General features: G+C 38.4%; 1 long non-coding RNA gene across 3 annotated transcripts in view; it reads left to right on the top strand.

The window, feature by feature from the left end:
* Window positions 1-23,400, top strand: part of LOC144889563 (uncharacterized) — a 42,678-nt gene extending 19,278 nt beyond the window's left edge. Inside the window, exon 5 of one of the 3 annotated variants that reach the window (XR_013621871.1) lies at window positions 21,896-23,400. This is a non-coding gene — a long non-coding RNA (uncharacterized LOC144889563). The other 2 variants (XR_013621872.1, XR_013621874.1) reach the window with 2 other exon arrangements.
* Window positions 23,401-25,226: the final 1,826 nt, after the last annotated feature.

Raw genomic sequence — 25,226 nt, 5'->3', positions numbered from 1 at the left:
TAAATGATTAATAATGAAAATAAATAAATAATAATCATAAAAAAATTAAATTATTAATCAATTTGGTCAGAGAACACATAAACTACCACTATTTCATCAGAATCTGTAACTTAAAAAAAAATTTTTTTTTTTGTCATTAATCGAATAATTAAATAATTAATCGATTAATTGATTAATTAATAAATCAAAAATATTCTTTGCAGCCAAATCACCTGGTCATTGGCATGTCCAAATATCAGCTTCCTAACTCAAAAGGTGCCTGAGTTAATAATGGTCAGAAGAGAAATGAAATTTAATTAATTAAATAAGTACTTAATTAAACGCTAATAATTAAATAACTCCTCAATTAATTGATTATTCAAAAAACAAAAAATACCGTATTTGACAAAGGACTTGCTCACTACTGTGCCGAAATTTCAGCTTCCTAGCTCAAAGGATGGCTGAGATATCGCCCGGACAACCAAGAAAACAAGAAAGAAAGCAAGAAAGCAAGAAACCAGAGTGAAAACTGAGTACTCTCTTTCAGCGTGCGTCACTGCCGAGCCCCCTTTGGTGCCCGGCAATGACGATTTGCAATGCCTGGAGATGGCATAGGAAAGGAGCGGTGTACAATAATGAAAATAAATAAATAATAATCATAAAAAAATTAAATTGGTAATCAATTTGGTCAGAGAACACATAAACTACCACTATTTCATCAGAATCTGTAACTTTAAAAAAAAAAAATTTTTTGTCATTAATCGAATAATTAAATAATTAATCGATTAATTGATTAATTAATAAATCAAAAATATCCTTTGCAGCCAAATCACCTGGTCATTGGCATGTCCAAATATCAGCTTCCTAACTCAAAAGGTGCCTGAGTTAATAATGGTCAGAAGAGAAATGAAATTTAATTAATTAAATAAGTACTTAATTAAACGCTAATAATTAAATAACTCCTCAATTAATTGATTAATCAAAAAACAAAAAATACCGTTTTTGACAAAGGACTTGCTCACTATTGTGCCGAAATTTCAGCTTCCTAGCTCAAAGGATGGCTGAGATATCGTCCGGACAACCAAGGAAACAAGAAAACAAACAAACAAGAAACCAGAGTGAAAACTGAGTACTCTCTTTCAGCGTGCGTCACTGCCAAGCCCCCTTCGGTGCCCGGCAATGACGATTTGCAATGCCTGGAGGTGGCATAGGAAAGGAGCGGTGTACAACAAGTACACATACATTCAAAGTACACCGCCCCATGCCAAATAATTAAATATGCTGCAGCGCGGCATTGCCGGGGCGCCTCTGGCGCCCGGCAATACCGCAGTGCAGCTCATTAAGGCTGCATTGGGAGGGAGGGGTGTACACTAATTGATTGATTAATTGTATAATTAAAATCAATAAAAGATTATCACAAAATATTTTCATAATCAATTGGCTAATCGCATAACTAAACCACTAGTGCTTCATCCGAAGATGTATCTTTTAGAAATTTAATTAAATAAGTCATTTATAAAAAATTAAATAATTAATTGATTACTCAATAAATAATTAATCGATTAATCAATAAATAATTAATAGATGAAATGATTAATCAATAAATCAAAAATATCCTTGATAGCCACATCACTTGGTCACTCATGTCCAAATATTAGCTTTCCAGCTCAAAAGGTGCCTGAGATATTGGCCAAATGAGAAAGAAAATAAATAAATGATTAATAATGAAAATAAATAAATAATAATCATAAAAAATTAAATTATTAATCAATTTGGTCAGAGAACACATAAACTACCACTATTTCATCAGAATCTGTAACTTTAAAAAAAAAAATTTTTTTGTCATTAATCGAATAATTAAATAATTAATCGATTAATTGATTAATTAATAAATCAAAAATATCCTTTGCAGCCAAATCACCTGGTCATTGGCATGTCCAAATATCAGCTTCCTAACTCAAAAGGTGCCTGAGTTAATAATGGTCAGAAGAGAAATGAAATTTAATTAATTAAATAAGTACTTAATTAAACGCTAATAATTAAATAACTCCTCAATTAATTGATTATTCAAAAAACAAAAAATACCGTATTTGACAAAGGACTTGCTCACTACTGTGCCGAAATTTCAGCTTCCTAGCTCAAAGGATGGCTGAGATATCGTCCGGACAACCAAGAAAACAAACAAGAAACCAGAGTGAAAACTGAGTACTCTCTTTCAGCGTGCGTCACTGCCGAGCCCCCTTCGGTGCCCGGCAATGACGATTTGCAATGCCTGGAGGTGGCATAGGAAAGGAGCGGTGTACAACAAGTACACATACATTCAAAGTACACCGCCCCATGCCAAATAATTAAATATGCTGCAGCGCGGCATTGCCAGGGCGCCTCCGGTGCCCGGCAATACCGCAGTGCAGCTCATTGAGGCTGCATTGGGAGGGAGAGGTGTACACTAATTGATTGATTAATTGTATAATTAAAATCAATAAAAGATTATCACAAAATATTTTCATAATCAATTGGCTAATCGCATAACTAAACCACTAGTGCTTCATCAGAAGATGTATCTTTTAGAAATTTAATTAAATAAGTCATTCATAAAAAATTAAATAATTAATTGATTACTCAATAAATAATTAATCGATTAATCAATAAATAATTAATAGATGAAATGATTAATCAATAAATCAAAAATATCCTTGATAGCCACATCACTTGGTCACTCATGTCCAAATATTAGCTTCCCAGCTCAAAAGGTGCCTGAGATATTGGCCAAATGAGAAAGAAAATAAATAAATGATTAATAATGAAAATAAATAAATAATAATCATAAAAAAATTAAATTATTAATCAATTTGGTCAGAGAACACATAAACTACCACTATTTCATCAGAATCTGTAACTTAAAAAAAAATTTTTTTTTTGTCATTAATCGAATAATTAAATAATTAATCGATTAATTGATTAATTAATAAATCAAAAATATCCCTTTGCAGCCAAATCACCTGGCCATTGGCATGTCCAAATATCAGCTTCCTAACTCAAAAGGTGCCTGAGTTAATGGTCAGAAGAGAAAGGAAATTTAATTAATTAAATAAGTACTTAATTAATCGCTAATAATTAAATAACTCCCCAATTTATTGATTAATCAAAAAAAAAAAATACCGTTTTTGACAAAGCACTTTCTCACTATTGTGCCAAAATTTCAGCTTCCTAGCTCAAAGGATGGCTGAGATATCGCCCGGACAACCAAGAAAGAAAACAAACAAGTACACATACATTCAAAGTACACCGCCCCGGTGCCAAATAATTAAATATTCGACAGCGCGGCATTGCCGGGGCGCCTCTGGCGCCCGGCAATACCGCAGTGGAGCTCATAGAGGCTGCATTGGGAGGGAGAGGTGTGCACTAATTGATTGATTAATTGTATAATTAAAATCAATAAAAGATAATAATCATAAAAAAATTAAATTATTAATCAATTTGGTCAGAGAACACATAAACTACCACTATTTCATCAGAATCTGTAACTTTAAAAAAAAAAAATTTTTTGTCATTAATCGAATAATTAAATAATTAATCGATTAATTGATTAATTAATAAATCAAAAATATCCTTTGCAGCCAAATCACCTGGTCATTGGCATGTCCAAATATCAGCTTCCTAACTCAAAAGGTGCCTGAGTTAATAATGGTCAGAAGAGAAATGAAATTTAATTAATTAAATAAGTACTTAATTAAACGCTAATAATTAAATAACTCCTCAATTAATTGATTATTCAAAAAACAAAAAATACCGTATTTGACAAAGGACTTGCTCACTACTGTGCCGAAATTTCAGCTTCCTAGCTCAAAGGATGGCTGAGATATCGTCCGGACAACCAAGAAAGAAAACAAACAAACAAGAAAACAAGTACACATACATTCAAAGTACACCGCCCCATGCCAAATAATTAAATATGCTGCAGCGCGGCATTGCCGGGGCGCCTCCGGCGCCCGGCAATACCGCAGTGCAGCTCATTAAGGCTGCATTGGGAGGGAGAGGTGTACACTAATTGATTGATTAATTGTATAATTAAAATCAATAAAAGATTATCACAAAATATTTTCATAATCAATTGGCTAATCGCATAACTAAACCACTAGTGCTTCATCCGAAGATGTATCTTTTAGAAATTTAATTAAATAAGTCATTTATAAAAAATTAAATAATTAATTGATTACTCAATAAATAATTAATCGATTAATCAATAAATAATTAATAGATGAAATGATTAATCAATAAATCAAAAATATCCTTGATAGCCACATCACTTGGTCACTTATGTCCAAATATTAGCTTCCCAGCTCAAAAGGTGCCTGATATATTGGCCAAATGAGAAAGAAAATAAATAAATGATTAATAATGAAAATAAATAAATAATAATCATAAAAAAATTAAATTATTAATCAATTTGGTCAGAGAACACATAAACTACCACTATTTCATCAGAATCTGTAACTTAAAAAAAAAATTTTTTTGGGTCATTAATCGAATAATTAAATAATTAATCGATTAATTGATTAATTAATAAATCAAAAATATCCTTTGCAGCCAAATCACCTGGTCATTGGCATGTCCAAATATCAGCTTCCTAACTCAAAAGGTGCCTGAGTTAATAATGGTCAGAAGAGAAATGAAATTTAATTAATTAAATAAGTACTTAATTAAACGCTAATAATTAAATAACTCCTCAATTAATTGATTATTCAAAAAACAAAAAATACCGTATTTGACAAAGGACTTGCTCACGACTGTGCCGAAATTTCAGCTTCCTAGCTCAAAGGATGGCTGAGATATCGTCCGGACAACCAAGAAAGAAAACAAACAAGAAAGAAAACAAACAAACAAGAAACCAGAGTGAAAACTGAGTACTCTCTTTCAGCGTGCGTCACTGCCGAGCCCCCTTTGGTGCCCGGCAATGACGATTTGCAATGCCTGGAGATGGCATAGGAAAGGAGCGGTGTACAACAAGTACACATACATTCAAAGTACACCGCCCCATGCCAAATAATTAAATATGCTGCAGCGCGGCATTGCCGGGGCGCCTCCGGCGCCCGGCAATACCGCAGTGCAGCTCATTAAGGCTGCATTGGGAGGGAGAGGTGTACACTAATTGATTGATTAATTGTATAATTAAAATCAATAAAAGATTATCACAAAATATTTTCATAATCAATTGGCTAATCGCATAACTAAACCACTAGTGCTTCATCCGAAGATGTATCTTTTAGAAATTTAATTAAATAAGTCATTTATAAAAAATTAAATAATTAATTGATTACTCAATAAATAATTAATCGATTAATCAATAAATAATTAATAGATGAAATGATTAATCAATAAATCAAAAATATCCTTGATAGCCACATCACTTGGTCACTTATGTCCAAATATTAGCTTCCCAGCTCAAAAGGTGCCTGAGATATTGGCCAAATGAGAAAGAAAATAAATAAATGATTAATAATGAAAATAAATAAATAATAATCATAAAAAAATTAAATTGGTAATCAATTTGGTCAGAGAACACATAAACTACCACTATTTCATCAGAATCTGTAACTTAAAAAAAAAATTTTTTTGGGTCATTAATCGAATAATTAAATAATTAATCGATTAATTGATTAATTAATAAATCAAAAATATCCTTTGCAGCCAAATCACCTGGTCATTGGCATGTCCAAATATCAGCTTCCTAACTCAAAAGGTGCCTGAGTTAATAATGGTCAGAAGAGAAATGAAATTTAATTAATTAAATAAGTACTTAATTAAACGCTAATAATTAAATAACTCCTCAATTAATTGATTATTCAAAAAACAAAAAATACCGTATTTGACAAAGGACTTGCTCACGACTGTGCCGAAATTTCAGCTTCCTAGCTCAAAGGATGGCTGAGATATCGTCCGGACAACCAAGAAAGAAAACAAACAAACAAGAAAGAAAACAAACAAGAAACCAGAGTGAAAACTGAGTACTCTCTTTCAGCGTGCGTCACTGCCGAGCCCCCTTTGGTGCCCGGCAATGACGATTTGCAATGCCTGGAGATGGCATAGGAAAGGAGCGGTGTACAACAAGTACACATACATTCAAAGTACACCGCCCCATGCCAAATAATTAAATATGCTGCAGCGCGGCATTGCCGGGGCGCCTCTGGCGCCCGGCAATACCGCAGTGCAGCTCATTGAGGCTGCATTGGGAGGGAGAGGTGTACACTAATTGATTGATTAATTGTATAATTAAAATCAATAAAAGATTATCACAAAATATTTTCATAATCAATTGGCTAATCGCATAACTAAACCAGTAGTGCTTCATCCGAAGATGTATCTTTTAGAAATTTAATTAAATAAGTCATTTATAAAAAATTAAATAATTAATTGATTACTCAATAAATAATTAATCGATTAATCAATAAATAATTAATAGATGAAATGATTAATCAATAAACCAAAAATATCCTTGATAGCCACATCACTTGGTCACTTATGTCCAAATATTAGCTTCCCAGCTCAAAAGGTGCCTGAGATATTGGCCAAATGAGAAAGAAAATAAATAAATGATTAATAATGAAAATAAATAAATAATAATCATAAAAAAATTAAATTATTAATCAATTTGGTCAGAGAACACATAAACTACCACTATTTCATCAGAATCTGTAACTTAAAAAAAAAATTTTTTTTTGTCATTAATCGAATAATTAAATAATTAATCGATTAATTGATTAATTAATAAATCAAAAATATTCTTTGCAGCCAAATCACCTGGTCATTGGCATGTCCAAATATCAGCTTCCTAACTCAAAAGGTGCCTGAGTTAATAATGGTCAGAAGAGAAATGAAATTTAATTAATTAAATAAGTACTTAATTAAACGCTAATAATTAAATAACTCCTCAATTAATTGATTATTCAAAAAACAAAAAATACCGTATTTGACAAAGGACTTGCTCACTACTGTGCCGAAATTTCAGCTTCCTAGCTCAAAGGATGGCTGAGATATCGCCCGGACAACCAAGAAAACAAGAAAGAAAGCAAGAAAGCAAGAAACCAGAGTGAAAACTGAGTACTCTCTTTCAGCGTGCGTCACTGCCGAGCCCCCTTTGGTGCCCGGCAATGACGATTTGCAATGCCTGGAGATGGCATAGGAAAGGAGCGGTGTACAATAATGAAAATAAATAAATAATAATCATAAAAAAATTAAATTGGTAATCAATTTGGTCAGAGAACACATAAACTACCACTATTTCATCAGAATCTGTAACTTTAAAAAAAAAAAAATTTTTGTCATTAATCGAATAATTAAATAATTAATCGATTAATTGATTAATTAATAAATCAAAAATATCCTTTGCAGCCAAATCACCTGGTCATTGGCATGTCCAAATATCAGCTTCCTAACTCAAAAGGTGCCTGAGTTAATAATGGTCAGAAGAGAAATGAAATTTAATTAATTAAATAAGTACTTAATTAAACGCTAATAATTAAATAACTCCTCAATTAATTGATTAATCAAAAAACAAAAAATACCGTTTTTGACAAAGGACTTGCTCACTATTGTGCCGAAATTTCAGCTTCCTAGCTCAAAGGATGGCTGAGATATCGTCCGGACAACCAAGGAAACAAGAAAACAAACAAGTACACATACATTCAAAGTACACCGCCCCATGCCAAATAATTAAATATGCTGCAGCGCGGCATTGCCGGGGCGCCTCCGGCGCCCGGCAATACCGCAGTGCAGCTCATTGAGGCTGCATTGGGAGGGAGAGGTGTACACTAATTGATTGATTAATTGTATAATTAAAATCAATAAAAGATTATCACAAAATATTTTCATAATCAATTGGCTAATCGCATAACTAAACCAGTAGTGCTTCATCCGAAGATGTATCTTTTAGAAATTTAATTAAATAAGTCATTTATAAAAAATTAAATAATTAATTGATTACTCAATAAATAATTAATCGATTAATCAATAAATACTTAATAGATGAAATGATTAATCAATAAATCAAAAATATCCTTGATAGCCACATCACTTGGTCACTCATGTCCAAATATTAGCTTCCCAGCTCAAAAGGTGCCTGAGATATTGGCCAAATGAGAAAGAAAATAAATAAATGATTAATAATGAAAATAAATAAATAATAATCATAAAAAAATTAAATTATTAATCAATTTGGTCAGAGAACACATAAACTACCACTATTTCATCAGAATCTGTAACTTAAAAAAAAAAAAATTTTTTGTCATTAATCGAATAATTAAATAATTAATCGATTAATTGATTAATTAATAAATCAAAAATATCCTTTGCAGCCAAATCACCTGGTCATTGGCATGTCCAAATATCAGCTTCCTAACTCAAAAGGTGCCTGAGTTAATAATGGTCAGAAGATAAATGAAATTTAATTAATTAAATAAGTACTTAATTAAACGCTAATAATTAAATAACTCCTCAATTAATTGATTATTCAAAAAACAAAAAATACCGTATTTGACAAAGGACTTGCTCACTACTGTGCCGAAATTTCAGCTTCCTAGCTCAAAGGATGCCTGAGATATCGTCCGGACAACCAAGAAAGAAAACAAACAAGTACACATACATTCAAAGTACACCGCCCCATGCCAAATAATTAAATATGCTGCAGCGCGGCATTGCCGGGGCGCCTCCGGCGCCCGGCAATACCGCAGTGCAGCTCATTGAGGCTGCATTGGGAGGGAGAGGGATCATCTCGCGAGATCTTGGAGACGGCGGCAGGGATTTTCGAAGCCCCACACGGTCTCCACGTTTTTCGAAGTTAAGTCTGTTCACAATTGTATTTTGTCGAAACTGTATTTATCTTTCGGTGTGTGAAGTTATTGTGTGCAACTTTGGTTGTTTCTCGGTGTTTATCTTTCATAAATTGATCGTCTGTTTGCCGTGTCGCGAGCAAGGCCTTGTACAGTGTGCACTGTACAACCTTGAGGCTTTGTTTTTCTCTCAGTGGTCCGTCGTTTGTGATCCAATAACTTTCGTTCTCTGTATTCCCAGTCTTTTCATCCATAGCCTACTTCCTTGTGTAAATCTCAACTCAAAAAAAACAAAAAAACAATTCCTTCTCTGTTCTCATTCGATTATTCATTCTTATTCGTTCGTTCGTTCTTCGACCACGTGTTTCTCCCCCATTTCCCCAGATAGTTTTCACTCATTAACCTTCAATGTTTACACTTTCCCCTCAAGTTATGTATTCCGTCATATTTTATAACACCTTTTTCTTCTTCTTCTTTAAAAGGCTGCTTTCGACTTGCTCACCAAATCAATTCATCCCAAAAAAAATATCCATCTCCTATAGTGCCTTTGTTCTACATTCCCTAAACTCTCCTGCACTCCATCCTCCATCCAGCGTCCTTAAACGTATTTTTAACTCGAAGGTCACAAGAAACTCATTTTGCAATAAATGTTCGTTTCCCATAAATCGTACACTTTCAAAAATCCAATCTCACCCCTCCCCTCCAAATCTTCCCCATAACCCCTCCCCTCCAAATCTTCCCCATCACCCCTCCCCTCCAAATCTTCCCCATCACCCATCCCTTTCAAATCTCCCCCCTTGCCCCCTCCCTCCTAAACTACTCCCTCACCCCTCCCCGCCAAGACGCCCCCTCGCCCCTCCCCTCCTAGACTCCTGCCTCACCCCTCCCCTCCAAATCTCCCCCATATCCCATCCCTTTCAAATCCCTCCCCTTGTCCCTTCCCTCCCAAACTCCCCCCTCACCCCTCCCCTTCAAATCTCCCCACCCTCATTGCTTCTCAATTTCCCCCCGCTCACTCCCCCTCCTCAAAGCGTCCTCCCCGCTTCTTCCCCCTTCAAACTCTCACCTCCATCTCCCCCAACCTTCTGCCTCGCTCTTCCCCCTCCTCAAATAACACCTCATTGTGGCTCACCCAATCACCATCAAACCTTTTGTCCGCCCCATCCTTCCCTTTCTCCGAGCTATTCTGAAATCTCTGACACACCTTCAACAGCTCTCCCTACCTCTTCCACCTCTTCCACATCTTACCCTACCCCTCCTCCCCCCTGTTCTGTATCTGATGCTCCCCCTTCCTCTTCATTAACGGTATGGACCTCAAACATCCGGGGCCTTCGTTCAAACTTAACTGATCTCTCCATACAGGTTGCTTCTGTCAAACCAGACGTGATCTGCTTAACAGAAACTTTCCTCCTTTATGATGTCTCTGATTCCATAGTATCTCTCCCGGGCTACTCCCTCCTCCGGTATGATAGACCTGAGCCTCGTCATGGAGGCGGGGTTGCTATCTTTATCAAAAACTCTCTTCCTCACTCGCCCTGCACTGCACTCTCTCCACCTCACCCCCAGGAATACCTCTGGCTACGGCTTCCCCTTCGCTCCCACCTCTTGTTCATATGTGTGTTGTACCGTCCACCAAACAGTGATGACTCCATCTACATCTCGCTGTCTGATGATATGGACCAACTTCTATCTACTCATCCCAACTCTCTCTTCCTCATATGTGGTGATTTCAACTGTCATCATGCCAGTTGGCTGGGTGTGGGTACCTCTCTCACCAGCCATGGCTCCTCAGCAAAGGACTTCTGCGACTCACTGGGACTGACACAATCTGTCAATTTCCCGACCCGGATCTCAGTCAACGGAACATCTTCTCTTCTGGACTTGGTTATGACTAACTTCCCTGAAAATGTCTGCTGCTCTTCTTCTGCTCCGATCGGATCATCTGATCATGTCCTTGTTAAAGTGGACATCTCTCTGACCATCCTCAGGGAGCCTGCTCAGCGTCGACGAGTCTGGCATTTCACTCAGGCCAACTGGCACGGTCTTCAAGCAGCCATCAATCATCTGGACTGGTCTCCCATCTCTACCACCTCTGACATCAACTCATCCTGGGAATTCTTCCAAAGTAAATTGCTCTCTCTCATGCACAGATTTATCCCATCTCGTCTTCAGTTGTCATACCCTTCCTCCCGTCCATGGTACACGGAATCTTGTGGTGAGGCTGTTGCCCAGAAACAACTTGCCTTCGTCTCCTGAAAAGCAAATCCAACGGAAGGAAATCTCATTTCCTTTCACAAAGCCCGAAACAAGTGTGTGTCCACCCTCAGGAGAGCCAGGAAACAATATCTCTCCGTTCTCAAGACCGAACTCTCTTATCTGTCTCCCTCTTCCAAATCCTGGTGGCGTCTGGTCAAATCCGTTTCTGGTGTTTGTTCCCCCTCCATCCCCTCCCTTACCTCAAACGGCTACACAGCTGACTCCGCACGTGAAAAAGCTGAATGCCTCAACTCTGTGTTTGCCTCTAAATCTTGTGTCCCAAACCCATCCCTCTCTGTACCCACCATACCCAGTCGTACCCTGCTGCTCCTGGACTCCGTGTCCTTTCCTCCTGACAAGGTGGAAAAGTTTCTGTCAACCCTCGACTCTGATTCTGCAACTGGACCCGACGGCATCAGCCCACGGGTCCTAAAATCCTGCTCTGCTGCTCTATCTCACCCTCTCTCTGTTCTCTTCACCCTCTCTTTTGCTCAAGGTCAACTGCCATCTGCTTGGAAATCAGCCAACATCACCGCTTTGCACAAAAAAGGTGTAAAAACAGATCCTAGCAATTACAGACCAATCAGCCTTCTCCCAATTATCAGCAAAGTCATGGAATCCATCATTGCTTCTGATATGAAATCTTTCCTCTTCTCCAATGGCTTGATCTCTGATCATCAATTTGGTTTCAGACCAGGTCACTCTACTCTGGACATGCTGCTTCTGCTGTCTCAACAATGGATGGAGGTCCTCAATGCCAAACAGGAAATTAGAGCTGTCTCCCTCGACATATCACGTGCCTTCGACACGGTCTGGCACCCCGCTCTGCTCACCAAACTCTCCTCCTTTGGTATCCATGGAAATCTCCACGCATGGCTGGCGGACTTCCTCTCTAGTCGTCGTCAACGTGTGGCCCTGAATGGGTTTCTCTCATCTCCTCTTCCTGTTCAGGCTGGAGTTCCCCAAGGCAGTGTTCTGGGCCCCGTGCTTTTTCTGGTCTTCATCAATGATCTCTCTGACTCTCTCGAAAATCCTCTCTATCTCTTTGCTGATGACTCCACTCTCTGCCGCTCCATTCCTCTTCCCTCAGATCGGCAGTCTGCTGCCTCCTCACTCTCTGAAGACCTGGACAAAATCACAGACTGGTCAAACAAGTGGAACATGTCTTTCAATCCTGACAAATCTCACACTCTTACTATGTCTCTCCGAAAAGATCGACTGGACAACCCTCCCATCTACTTTCTCAACAATCCTCTCCAAGAAGTTCTGTCGCTCAAGATTTTGGGTCTCACTATCTGCCATGATCTTTCTTGGGAAAACCACATTTCCAAGCTGGCCTCCAAAGCCAGTCGCCGACTGGGCATCCTCCGTCGTGCGAAGTCCTTCCTCGGCACACCTGAGCTCCTCACCACATACAAGGCTTTCATCCGCAGCTCAATGGAATACTGTTCTCCCCTATGGGCCGGTGCTCCTGCCTCACACCTAGCTCGGCTTCACGCTGTTGAAACCAAAGCTTTCAGAATTATTGGAATCTCCCGCGATGAAGCTATCTCTGAGGGCCTTTCACTCACTCACCGCAGGCAGGTAGGTGGTCTTTCTGTCTTCTACCGACTCCTCTCCGGCCTTGCACCCCCAGCTCTCTCTGTGCTCTGTCCCCCAAATATTCCTACAGGTCGCACAAGATCTGCCAGCAACCCTCTGATGGTTAAACTGCCGAAATCTCGGCTCTCCGCTCACCTTCACTCTTTCATTCCTCTTTTCTCCCGCCTCTGGAACAAACTCCCTCACTCCCTTCAATCCCACTCCTCCCTCCAGGTCTTTAAAACAGCCGTTCACCACCATCTCTTATCTTCCCCCATCCAAAACCTTGATCTTTTCTACCCCCGCTAATTCACCCCAGATCCACCTTGTTTGAAATTCCAACTTCTTTCCTGGAAGTCCTGGCAGTGTCCATATGTTTTATACCTCTCCCACTGCCCCCCCCCCCCCCCCCAAAGCCCTCGCCCTCTCTCAGATCTCTCGATGTCTCCATGTCTCTCGGTCCCTGCTCTCAAATGTTGTGTTTGTGTCCTTCCCCCTCTCTCCCCATCTTGTCTACCGCTCCCTATGTTATATGTTTTATGTGTCGGTTTGTCTTTCTGTGTGATTAATGTTCGCTCTTTCACGAGCCTCGATATTGTATACAAAAAAAAAAAAAAAGAGGTGTACACTAATTGATTGATTAATTGTATAATTAAAATCAATAAAAGATTATCACAAAATATTTTCATAATCAATTGGCTAATCGCATAACTAAACCAGTAGTGCTTCATCCGAAGATGTATCTTTTAGAAATTTAATTAAATAAGTCATTTATAAAAAATTAAATAATTAATTGATTACTCAATAAATAATTAATCGATTAATCAATAAATACTTAATAGATGAAATGATTAATCAATAAATCAAAAATATCCTTGATAGCCACATCACTTGGTCACTCATGTCCAAATATTAGCTTCCCAGCTCAAAAGGTGCCTGAGATATTGGCCAAATGAGAAAGAAAATAAATAAATGATTAATAATGAAAATAAATAAATAATAATCATAAAAAAATTAAATTATTAATCAATTTGGTCAGAGAACACATAAACTACCACTATTTCATCAGAATCTGTAACTTAAAAAAAAAAAAATTTTTTGTCATTAATCGAATAATTAAATAATTAATCGATTAATTGATTAATTAATAAATCAAAAATATCCTTTGCAGCCAAATCACCTGGTCATTGGCATGTCCAAATATCAGCTTCCTAACTCAAAAGGTGCCTGAGTTAATAATGGTCAGAAGATAAATGAAATTTAATTAATTAAATAAGTACTTAATTAAACGCTAATAATTAAATAACTCCTCAATTAATTGATTATTCAAAAAACAAAAAATACCGTATTTGACAAAGGACTTGCTCACTACTGTGCCGAAATTTCAGCTTCCTAGCTCAAAGGATGGCTGAGATATCGTCCGGACAACCAAGAAAGAAAGAAAACAAGAAATCAACCAGAGTGAAAACTGAGTACTCTCTTTCAGCGTGCGTCACTGCCGAGCCCCCTTCGGTGCCCAGCAATGACGATTTGCAATGCCTGGAGATGGCATAGGAAAGGTGCGGTGTACAACAAACAATCAAGAAAACAAACAAACAAGAAACCAGAGTGAAAACTGAGTACTCCCTTTCAGCATGCGTCACTGCCGAGCCCCCTTCGGTGCCCAGCAATGACGATTTGCAATGCCTGGAGATGGCATAGGAAAGGAGCGGTGTACAACAAGTACACATACATTCAACGTACACCGCCCCCATGCCAAATAATTAAATATCCTACAGAGCGGCATTGCCGGGGCGCCTCCGGCGCCCGGCAATACCGCAGTGCAGCTCATTGAGGCTGCATTGGGAGGGAGAGGTGTACACTAATTGATTGATTAATTGTATAATTAAAATCAATAAAAGATTATCACAAAATATTTTCATAATCAATTGGCTAATAGCATAACTAAACCACTAGTGCTTCATCCGAAGATGTATCTTTCAGAAATTTAATTAAATAAGTCATTAATAAAAAATTAAATAATTAATTGATTACTCAATAAATAATTAATCGATTAATCAATAAATAATTAATCGATTAAATGATTAATCAATAAATCAAAAATATCCTTGATAGCCACATCACTTGGTCACTCATGTCCAAATATTAGCTTCCCAGCTCAAAAGGTGCCTGAGATATTGGCCAAATGAGAAAGAAAATAAATAAATGATTAATAATGAAAATAAATAAATAATAATCATAAAAAAATTAAATTATTAATCAATTTGGTCAGAGAACACATAAACTACCACTATTTCATCAGAATCTGTAACTTAAAAAAAAAAATTTTTTTTGTCATTAATCGAATAATTAAATAATTAATCGATTAATTGATTAATTAATAAATCAAAAATATCCTTTGCAGCCAAATCACCTGGTCATTGGCATGTCCAAATATCAGCTTCCTAACTCAAAAGGTGCCTGAGTTAATAATGGTCAGAAGATAAATGAAATTTAATTAATTAAATAAGTACTTAATTAAACGCTAATAATTAAATAACTCCTCAATTAATTGATTATTCAAAAAACAAAAAATACCGTATTTGACAAAGGACTTGCTCACGACTGTGCCGAAATTTCAGCTTCCTAGCTCAAAGGATGGCTGAGATATCGTCCGGACAACCAAGAAAGAAAACAAACAAACAAGAAAGAAAACAAACAAGTACACATACATTCAAAGTACACCGCCCCATGCCAAATAATTAAATATGCTGCAGCGCGGCATTGCCGGGGCGCCTCCGGCGCCCGGCAATACCGCAGTGCAGCTCATTGAGGCTGCATTGGGAGGGAGAGGTGTACACTAATTGATTGATTAATTGTATAATTAAAATCAATAAAAGATTATCACAAAATATTTTCATAATCAATTGGCTAATCGCATAACTAAACCAGTAGTGCTTCATCCGAAGATGTATCTTTTAGAAATTTAATTAAATAAGTCATTTATAAAAAATTAAATAATTAATTGATTACTCAATAAATAATTAATCGATTAATCAATAAATACTTAATAGATGAAATGATTAATCAATAAATCAAAAATATCCTTGATAGCCACATCACTTGGTCACTCATGTCCAAATATTAGCTTCCCAGCTCAAAAGGTGCCTGAGATATTGGCCAAATGAGAAAGAAAATAAATAAATGATTAATAATGAAAATAAATAAATAATAATCATAAAAAAATTAAATTATTAATCAATTTGGTCAGAGAACACATAAACTACCACTATTTCATCAGAATCTGTAACTTTAAAAAAAAAAATTTTTTTGTCATTAATCGAATAATTAAATAATTAATCGATTAATTGATTAATTAATAAATCAAAAATATCCTTTGCAGCCAAATCACCTGGTCATTGGCATGTCCAAATATCAGCTTCCTAACTCAAAAGGTGCCTGAGTTAATAATGGTCAGAAGATAAATGAAATTTAATTAATTAAATAAGTACTTAATTAAACGCTAATAATTAAATAACTCCTCAATTAATTGATTATTCAAAAAACAAAAAATACCGTATTTGACAAAGGACTTGCTCACTACTGTGCCGAAATTTCAGCTTCCTAGCTCAAAGGATGGCTGAGATATCGTCCGGACAACCAAGAAAGAAAACAAACAAACAATCAAGAAAACAAACAAACAAGAAACCAGAGTGAAAACTGAGTACTCCCTTTCAGCATGCGTCACTGCCGAGCCCCCTTCGGTGCCCAGCAATGACGATTTGCAATGCCTGGAGATGGCATAGGAAAGGAGCGGTGTACAACAAGAAACCAGAGTGAAAACTGAGTACTCTCTTTCAGCGTGCGTCACTGCCGAGCCCCCTTTGGTGCCCGGCAATGACGATTTGCAATGCCTGGAGATGGCATAGGAAAGGAGCGGTGTACAACAAGTACACATACATTCAAAGTACACCGCCCCATGCCAAATAATTAAATATGCTGCAGCGCGGCATTGCCGGGGCGCCTCTGGCGCCCGGCAATACCGCAGTGCAGCTCATTGAGGCTGCATTGGGAGGGAGAGGTGTACACTAATTGATTGATTAATTGTATAATTAAAATCAATAAAAGATTATCACAAAATATTTTCATAATCAATTGGCTAATCGCATAACTAAACCAGTAGTGCTTCATCCGAAGATGTATCTTTTAGAAATTTAATTAAATAAGTCATTTATAAAAAATTAAATAATTAATTGATTACTCAATAAATAATTAATCGATTAATCAATAAATAATTAATAGATGAAATGATTAATCAATAAACCAAAAATATCCTTGATAGCCACATCACTTGGTCACTCGTGTCCAAATATTAGCTTCCCAGCTCAAAAGGTGCCTGAGATATTGGCCAAATGAGAAAGAAAATAAATAAATGATTAATAATGAAAATAAATAAATAATAATCATAAAAAAATTAAATTATTAATCAATTTGGTCAGAGAACACATAAACTACCACTATTTCATCAGAATCTGTAACTTAAAAAAAAATTTTTTTTTTTGTCATTAATCGAATAATTAAATAATTAATCGATTAATTGATTAATTAATAAATCAAAAATATTCTTTGCAGCCAAATCACCTGGTCATTGGCATGTCCAAATATCAGCTTCCTAACTCAAAAGGTGCCTGAGTTAATAATGGTCAGAAGATAAATGAAATTTAATTAATTAAATAAGTACTTAATTAAACGCTAATAATTAAATAACTCCTCAATTAATTGATTATTCAAAAAACAAAAAATACCGTATTTGACAAAGGACTTGCTCACTACTGTGCCGAAATTTCAGCTTCCTAGCTCAAAGGATGGCTGAGATATCGCCCGGACAACCAAGAAAACAAGAAAGAAAGCAAGAAAGCAAGAAACCAGAGTGAAAACTGAGTACTCTCTTTCAGCGTGCGTCACTGCCGAGCCCCCTTTGGTGCCCGGCAATGACGATTTGCAATGCCTGGAGATGGCATAGGAAAGGAGCGGTGTACAATAATGAAAATAAATAAATAATAATCATAAAAAAATTAAATTGGTAATCAATTTGGTCAGAGAACACATAAACTACCACTATTTCATCAGAATCTGTAACTTTAAAAAAAAAAAATTTTTTGTCATTAATCGAATAATTAAATAATTAATCGATTAATTGATTAATTAATAAATCAAAAATATCCTTTGCAGCCAAATCACCTGGTCATTGGCATGTCCAAATATCAGCTTCCTAACTCAAAAGGTGCCTGAGTTAATAATGGTCAGAAGAGAAATGAAATTTAATTAATTAAATAAGTACTTAATTAAACGCTAATAATTAAATAACTCCTCAATTAATTGATTAATCAAAAAACAAAAAATACCGTTTTTGACAAAGGACTTGCTCACTATTGTGCCGAAATTTCAGCTTCCTAGCTCAAAGGATGGCTGAGATATCGTCCGGACAACCAAGGAAACAAGAAAACAAACAAACAAGAAACCAGAGTGAAAACTGAGTACTCTCTTTCAGCGTGCGTCACTGCCAAGCCCCCTTCGGTGCCCGGCAATGACGATTTGCAATGCCTGGAGGTGGCATAGGAAAGGAGCGGTGTACAACAAACAAGAAACCAGAGTGAAAACTGAGTACTCTCTTTCAGCGTGCGTCACTGCCGAGCCCCCTTTGGTGCCCGGCAATGACGATTTGCAATGCCTGGAGATGGCATAGGAAAGGAGCGGAGTACAATAATCATAAAAAAATTAAATTATTAATCAATTTGGTCAGAGAACACATAAACTACCACTATTTCATCAGAATCTGTAACTTAAAAAAAAAAAAATTTTTTGTCATTAATCGAATAATTAAATAATTAATCGATTAATTGATTAATTAATAAATCAAAAATATCCTTTGCAGCCAAATCACCTGGTCATTGGCATGTCCAAATATCAGCTTCCTAACTCAAAAGGTGCCTGAGTTAATAATGGTCAGAAGAGAAATGAAATTTAATTAATTAAATAAGTACTTAATTAAACGCTAATAATTAAATAACTCCTCAATTAATTGATTATTCAAAAAACAAAAAATACTGTATTTGACAAAGGACTTGCTCACTACTGTGCCGAAATTTCAGCTTCCTAGCTCAAAGGATGGCTGAGATATCGTCCGGACAACCAAGAAAGAAAACAAACAAACAAACAAACAAGAAAGAAAACAAACAAACAAACAAACAAGAAACCAGAGTGAAAACTGAGTACTCTCTTTCAGTGTGCGTCACTGCCGAGCCCCCTTTGGTGCCCGGCAATGACGATTTGCAATGCCTGGAGATGGCATAGGAAAGGAGCGGTGTACAACAAACAAGAAAGAAAGAAACCAGAGTGAAAACTGAGTACTCTCTTTCAGCGTGCGTCACTGCCGAACCCCCTTTGGAGCCCGGCAATGACGATTTGCAATGCCTGGAGATGGCATAGGAAAGGAGCGGTGTACAAGAAACCAGAGTGAAAACTGAGTACTCTCTTTCAGCGTGCGTCACTGCCGAGCCCCCTTTGGTGCCTGGCAATGACGATTTGCAATGCCTGGAGATGGCATAGGAAAGGAGCGGTGTACAACAAACAAACAAACAACCAGAGTGAAAACTGAGTACTCTCTTTCAGCGCACGTCACTGCCGAGCCCCCTTCGGTGCCCAGCAATGACGATTTGCAATGCCTGGAGATGGCATAGGAAAGGTGCGGTGTACAACAGAGTGAAAACTGAGTACTCCCTTTCAGCGTGCGTCACTGCCGAGCCCCCTTCGGTGCCCAGCAATGACGATTTGCAATGCCTGGAGATGGCATAGGAAAGGTGCGGTGTACAACAGAGTGAAAACTGAGTACTCCCTTTCAGCGTGCATCACTGCCGAGCCCCCTTCGGTGCCCAGCAATGACGATGTGCAATGCCTGGAGATGGCATAGGAAAGGTGCGGTGTACAACAGAGTGAAAACTGAGTACTCCCTTTCAGCGTGCGTCACTGCCAAGCCCCCTTCGGTGCCCAGTAATGACGATTTGCAATGCCTGGAGATGGCATAGGAAAGGTGCGGTGTACAACAACCAGAGTGAAAACTGAGTACTCCCTTTCAGCGTGCGTCACTGCCGAGCCCCCTTCGGTGCCCAGCAATGACGATTTGCAATGCCTGGAGATGGCATAGGAAAGGTGCGGTGTACAACAGAGTGAAAACTGAGTACTCCCTTTCAGCGTGCGTCACTGCCGAGCCCCCTTCGGTGCCCAGTAATGACGATTTGCAATGCCTGGAGATGGCATAGGAAAGTTGCGGTGTACAAAAAGTACAGATACATTCAAAGTACACCGCCCCCATGCCAAATAATTAAATATCCTACAGCGCGGCATTGCCGGGACGCCTCTGGCGCCCGGCAATACCGCAGTGCAGCTCATAGAGGCTCTATTCGGAGGGAGAGGTGTACACTAATTGATTGATTAATTGTATAATTAAAATCAATAAAAGATTATCACCAAATATTTTCTTAATCAATTGGCTAATAGCATAACGAAACCACTAGTGCTTCATCCGAAGATGTATCTTTTAGAAATTTAATCAAACAAGTCGTTAATAAAAAATTAAATAATTAATTGATTAATCAATAAATAATTCATCGATTAATCAATAAATAATGAATCGATGAAGTGATTAATCAATAAATCAAAAATATCTTTGATAGCCACATCACTTGGTCACTGTCATGTTCAAATGCGGGCGACGTTTGAAATGAAAATTGTGGTCAGAAGAGAAATGAAATTTAATGAATTAAATAAGTACTTAATTAATCGCTAATTATTAAATAACTCGTTAATTAATTGCTTATTCAAAAAACAAAAAATAGGGTTTTTGACAAAGGACTTGCTCACGACTGTGCCGAAATTTCAGCTTCCTTGCTCAAAGGATGGCTGAGATATCGCCCGGACAAACAAAAAAACAAGAGAGCAAGAAAACAAACAAACAAGTACAGATACATTCAAAGTACACCGGCCCCTTGCCAAATAATTAAATATCCTACAGCGCGGCATTGCCGTGGCGCCTCCGATGGGGTTTTGCAATCGTGTGTGTGTGTGTGTGTGTGTGTGTGTGTGTGTGTGTGTGTGTGTGTGTGTGTGTGTGTGTGTGTGTGTGTGTGTGTGTGTGTGTGTGTGTGTGTGTGTGTGTGTGTGTGCGTGTGTGTGTTTAGCCGGGCTGTAACTTTTTACCATTTGAGCTTTTGTCATCGATTTTTTAACAAAACTTTATTTTGAGAACATGGATAAGACAAATTAATAATTTGGTCAAAGGTCAAGGTTGCATGAAATTGCCAATTTTCATCTGATTTGTCGTGAAATTGTGTCTAAGTCTGAACCCAGGTGTCATGCGACTTCTGTCCACTGCGTGGCAGTTATAAGAACTCGGACATTTAGCGCTACGATCATTCCTGTGACATTTATTGTATGTTATGTAGGTGCATAAATAGATGGTACGTATAACCACTTTGTTCAAGGGTTGCTTGTGCTCGTTTGCAAACCCATTACTGATTCCGATGAATGCTGAATATTGATATGATGTTTGCTGGTTTTCTTTACAGGTATTGCTAGAGATCGATTCAGAATTAAACTCACGATCTGAGACAATGTTGTAACTCTGGTTTTTACAACATGATTGATCTGAAATTTAAAGAATTTGCATAGCACGTCACTGAATTGGCTCACTAATCAAAAGCTACAAGACGATTGTTTTTTTTTAGATCAAAAGGTCAAAGGTCAATGCTACATAAATCAATTTTCATTTTGTATTTTTTTTTTAGCTGTTTCCGTTATTTTGAGCGTACTGGAGAAGAAGAAGAAGACGTCTCCATACCGACAGACGTGGACGGGCTTTGCATTTTCAGAAGCTTTCTAGTTCTTATATTTTACTTTGGTCGGGCTTCCATTAATACCCCTTGATATCCAAAATTAACCCGTTGTGGGTAATTATCCCCTGCTCTAGTCCAGACGATCCAACCAGGCCGCGGTTATCAAGGTGTGGCTCGGGTAAAGATTATTAAAACTTGCAAATGTTCACATAATTTACACGTTTAATTTCCTGATAAATACTTGATGTGTAGATATGATATCTAAGCGATAGTTTTGTAGTAAAATGTGATTAATGAAGTTTCTACAAAGGGATGATTGTGTTCGTTTCCGTCCATTTGTCTAACAAAATCCACGGTGCCGTCTGTTCGTGTCCGCATGCGCAGCCCCCCCGACAATGGACCCCAACACCGCACATCCACTGCTGAAGATCTCCAGAGATGGGCTGACGGTGACACGAATGAATCCGCCAAACGCGACCCAGGAAGACCGCCGGTTTTCCGATTGGGTTCAAGTTGCCTCTCGTGAAATGTATTCCACAGGTAGTCACTACTGGGTGGTCGATGTGAGTTCGTACGCTTCGTGCAGATTCGGAATCTGTTTAGAATCGATGAAACGGGATAGCAAAACAAATGAACCAAGGTTGGGTGAAAACGACAAGTCGTGGTGTATCGAGAAAAGAAATACAGGGAAATATTTCGCACGTGACGGCAATACAGAGGAAGACCTGAGTGTGTGGGAAGATTCCGAACAGTTTGCGCTGTTGTTGGATTGCGATGACGGAAAGTTGACGTGTGTAGGGAAACGTGGGCAACCGCACGTGTTCCAAATCCCCAAGGGCATTGAAGTTCGAGCCGCTTTGGGCATCCTTGATCGTCCTCTTGATCGTCCTCTTCGTCGTCCAACCGTGCGGTTCTGTCCGTTGTTACCTTAATTATGATTTATAAAGCTGGTGATTATGATCACAATCACGATTAATTTACCCAGCGCTCGCGAAGCGAAACCTGGGTTCGGCATTGGGTTGCGCACGTACGTGTGGCGTGTCTGCATTTATATAATTCATTTTCTCTGCAATTATTGGTTCGATTCACACGAAATGTTACTATAGAAACGCCTCCTTCTGTAGAATTCTTTAATTCATAATTATGACGTCATAGGTCACGTGGTACAGACGCCATCTTGGTAAAACGTTACACCTCCATATCTCCGAAACAATTCAATGGAAAAATTGCAACGTGGCTCATTGTGAAGTACGCCCCATGTGCAATAAGATGTTAATGATGGTCATCAGTGCCTTCATTATGACGTCATCATTCGTCAAGTATAACGCTTTATCGGATCAGTACGAATCTTTTTCTCTGCAATTGTTGGTCTGATGGACATTAAATTTTCACCATAGGAGTGCCTCCTCCTGTGGATAATTATACTAATGTTAATTATGACGTCATATGTCATGTGGTACAGATGCCATTTTGGAAAAGCTTTGCACCTCTATATCTCTGAAACCACTCCATGGAAAAAATTTAAACATGGCGCATTGTCAAGTACTCCGCATGGGGAATAAGATGTTTATGATTATGTCATGGGTGCCTTCATTATGACGTCATCAATCGATATGTATGATGCTTCATCGATCAGTTTGAAATTTATTGAGCGTGGTCTATGCAACAATTATATTGGAGAATATAAATTTGTGATGCCATCGCTCACGTGGTCTGGCAAGCACTGAATTATTAATGGGTGTTTGCTATTACCAATAATCCTGGGCAACAATAACTCGTATATTATTTACTCATATAATTCTGATCTTTTGTTAAGTTTCTTATACGCATGATTTTTGGGGTACTTCCTCTTCCGGTGCACTGTTCAATACAGCTCCTCTTGCAACCAACTGTACCTGGCTCGTGGTTATTTGTATACGTGCTCTTCCCGTGGTTATTACTTCACCTCGCTCGGTCCCGATCTATCACATGGTGGCAGTGGTGTTCAACTTTTAAACCAACCCGACAGGATAAGAGCACATTTTCGTTGACGGTGCCCTAACCCTCGCGACTCGCGTGCTTCAGGGAAGACGCCATTTCCGACACGTTCTTCGAACGATTTCTTTTTGCCGACATACGCACATTCTCCCATGACCAGCATGGCTAACATGTCCGGCCGCCATTGAACCACCTAGAATGGACTGGTGGGCCCCAGACCTGCCCTCTGCATTCGCCGCTTTTAAGCAGTATGCTGAACTCGTACTCAGGGGATCTCTCGCTGGAATGAGCCCAGAAGAACAAGTAACATACATCCTACTGTGGGTAGGACAGCAAGGCCTCCACATGTACAATTCGGGGGACCTGTCCGATGATGATCGCAACAACCCAAGAAAATAAGGGAGAAGTTCACAACACATCTGGAGCCGAGGACCAATTTCCAACTCAATAATTTCCACCTACAGAAGTATAAACAGGAACCTGCTGAATCCATCGATGAATTCATGACTAGATTACGGCTACAGGCTCAAAAGTGCAGATTTGACACCACGAAAGAGCTGGAAGACTGTCTAATCCAATTGAACAGCTAATACATCGGCACCAGGCACAAGTAAGTCCAAGAAACATTGCTAGGTAAAGACAAAACACATCACCACTGATAATTCCGTACCTCCTCTAGCCGCTGTCCCATACACATGCGGGACGAAGTGAAGCGCGAGCTTGACGAGATGGAAAACATTGGGCGTCATCACTAAAGTGTTTGAACCTTCTAATTGGGTATCTAGCCAAGTCTACCTACACAAGGAAACCTAATGGTCAGCTTCGAATATGTTTAGACCCGAAGGACCTCAACAAGGCCACCAAAAGGCCCCACTATAATACCCCAACGCTGGAGGGAATTACACCAAATTCCCACAATTCATCTGTATTCTCAAAGTTGGATGTGGCATGGATACTGGTCGATCGAGTCGGACGATGAATCCAGCATGCTCACGTGCTTCAACAGCCCTTTCGGCCGTTATCGCTTCCTCAGGCTGCCATTCGGTCTCAACATGAGCCAGGACGCATTCCAACATAAAATGGATGAGATACTGGAGCACTGCCAGGGTGCAGCATGCATTGCTCATGACATTATTGTCCATGGCCGGACTAACGAGTAACATGACATCAACCTCCATCACTAAAACCGAGCCGAATTTTTAAGTGATTCTTCACCATTGAGTGATATGGCCAACCAGGTGGAGGTATGTTCTCTACTGAGTGCCGTTCTAGTTCTGGAACCTTCCTTCTCTCTCTCTCTCTCTCCCTCTGAAGCTATCATACATGTCTGCTTCATCATTTCCTTCAATAGCCTCGGATGTTTATTCGGCCCCAGCATTGGTGGCACAGGTGCAGCCCCAGCTAATGATAATGCCCCCGGCCTTCAACTGCATAGGAAAGAAGAAGATCCTGACCCAATTCCTGTATCTGTACCTGACCCTGTACCTTATTTCGTCAACTCTTCAATAAAGACACAAACTAAACAAATAATGTTACCAGATGGGACACCCAGCTTAACATTCATCTGAGGGTCATAATCTGTGATGCAACGCCCGCCCTGCGAAAAACCAATCGGACAGTTTATAGTCTGGTCGGGAATCGAATCCTGGCTAGACAGGTTAAAGGTAGGTGTTCTACCTCTATATACACACACAGTCTTTCGTTTGAACGTACTTGGGATTTGAATCCGTCCCGATCG

Source organism: Myxine glutinosa, chromosome 1 (assembly GCF_964187855.1).
Source record: "Myxine glutinosa chromosome 1, kmMyxGlut1.1, whole genome shotgun sequence".
Taxonomy (NCBI): domain Eukaryota; kingdom Metazoa; phylum Chordata; class Myxini; order Myxiniformes; family Myxinidae; genus Myxine; species Myxine glutinosa.
The sequence above is the reverse complement of the archived record's forward strand: the minus strand, read 5'-3'. Positions and strand labels throughout refer to the sequence as shown.